This window comes from Mustela lutreola, chromosome 9 (genome assembly GCF_030435805.1).
Source record: "Mustela lutreola isolate mMusLut2 chromosome 9, mMusLut2.pri, whole genome shotgun sequence".
Classification (NCBI taxonomy): domain Eukaryota; kingdom Metazoa; phylum Chordata; class Mammalia; order Carnivora; family Mustelidae; genus Mustela; species Mustela lutreola.
In genome coordinates, this window is record NC_081298.1 from 96401995 (window position 1) to 96403975 (window position 1981).

Sequence of the window (1981 nt, forward strand, 5' to 3'; positions counted from 1 at the left end):
AGAGGCAGGCAGAGAGAGAGAGAGGAAGAAAGCAGGCTCCCTGCTGAGCAGAGAGCCCGATATGGGGCTCCATCCCAGGACCCTGGGATCATGACCCAAGCTGAAGGCAGAGGCTTTAACCCACTGAGCCACCCAGGCACCCCAGATTCACCCATCTTTTCCTCTACATTGTCTAATCTACTCTTAATCTTATCCAATACATTTTTTTAAAAGATTGCAAATATTAGAATTTTTAGTTCTTTAATCCCCACTTGGTTATTTTTTAGGATTTTTGTATCTCTCCGGAAACTTCCTATCCTTTCATCCATTGTATCACTCCAGAGAGGCTTTAACATATTTATCATAGTTATTTAAAAATTTTGTCTGCTAATTACAACATATGGATTGCTACTGACTATTTTCTCATTTTCTCTTGATTATGGGTATAGTTTCCTGCTTTTTCATAAGTCTAATAGTTTTTTTATTGTACATTCTGTATTGTGGATGTTACATGTGGAGACTCTGAGTTTAGTTATTTTACTCCAGAGAGTGTTGAGTTGTGTTCTAGATGGCAGTTAAATTGCTAATGGATCACTTAGAGACTTCATTCAGGCTCTGTTATATAGCTAGGTTGTTTTTCTCTTAATCTTAGAATTTATCTTTTATTCTTTGACAGAAGATGTAGCAGATATAAAGCTGATAAGAACAGATACTACACGTGATCTTAGCCAAAAGGCCAAGAATCGATAGCTTTTAGTCTTGGGATGGAATTCTTACTACTAAGATATGGCTCTTCTGGGGTTTTATTAGAAAACTAGGGTTCTCTAAATTGGTGGTATTAAACTTCAGACTCTTTCTCCTCAGTATCAGGCAGCTATTGAAATCTTTGTATGGACTTTCAGTCTTTTAAGTTGTTGCTTTCTGCTGGATTTCTTGGATTCTTTCCCTGAAATGTCCAGTTCAGAGTTGTCCAAGGATTTGAAGGGAATTTTTACACAGATTTTGGGATTCCTTCTCTGTGACTCCCTCCTTTCCAAGATTTCCCTTCTTGAACGTATAGCTGCTTTGATAGCCCTAAATTCTGACTTTTCACTTAGCTAAGTAGGACTGATGCTTTCTGTTTGAGCTCTGTTTCCATTCACCATAAAACACCATCCTTAAGGAGAAGATGGGTAAATACAAATCTAATCTAGTGTGTTATCCTTCTTTTAAAGGTCAAATCCCCTCCAGTCTGTCCAAAACTGATCTCCAGTGTCTTCAAACAGTTGTTTAACATTTTTTTGGTCTAGGATCTTTAATTATCAACAGGAGGATTAATTTAATATCCCATTATATCACTGGTACAGGGATTGATGGAAGGTGAGTTCATTCTTGGCATCTGACTTAAAGAGTTGTGAATCCAGGGGCACCTCGGTGGCTCAGTCATTAAGCATCTGCCTTCAGCTCAGGTCATGATCTCAGAGTCCTGAGATCAAGCCCCGAATCTGGCTCCCTGATTGGCAGGGAGCCTGCTTCTCCCTTTCCCACTCCCCCCATTTGTGTTCCTGTTCTTGCTGTGTCTCTCTTTGTCAAATAAATAAATAAAATCTTTTTTAAAAAGCTGTGAATCCAAAGAAGAAATGATCAGAATGACTCAAATGTCTTATTTGGATCTAAGGGGAGTATAAGAGCAAAATATGACCTTTTCATAGAGCCTAGAGTCAGGACTCAGGATTATGCCAGCAGAGACCAGTTAGAAGGCTGAAGTCTTTTTAAAAAAATTTTATTTATTTATTTATTTGACAGAGAGAGAGAGAGAGAGAGCACAAGCAATGAGACTGGCAGGTAGAAAAGGAGGGGGAAACAGACTCCCTGCCAAGCAGGGAGCCTGATGTGAGATTTGATCCCAGGACTCTGGGATCATCACCTGAGCTGAAGGCACTCAGGGGTCCCGAAGGCTGAGATTTTTATGTAGGCATGCCTTGAAGGCTCATTTTACAGTGGTGGCAATGGAAACAAGAGT

General features: G+C 39.7%; 1 non-coding gene across 1 annotated transcript; it reads right to left on the reverse strand.

Moving 5' to 3' along the window:
- Nucleotides 1-531: 531 nt before the first annotated feature.
- Nucleotides 532-727, reverse strand: LOC131808760 (U2 spliceosomal RNA). Its single transcript, XR_009344958.1, has one exon. It is a non-coding gene; the product is annotated as a U2 spliceosomal RNA (small nuclear RNA).
- Between the last annotated feature and the right edge of the window lie 1254 nt (nt 728-1981).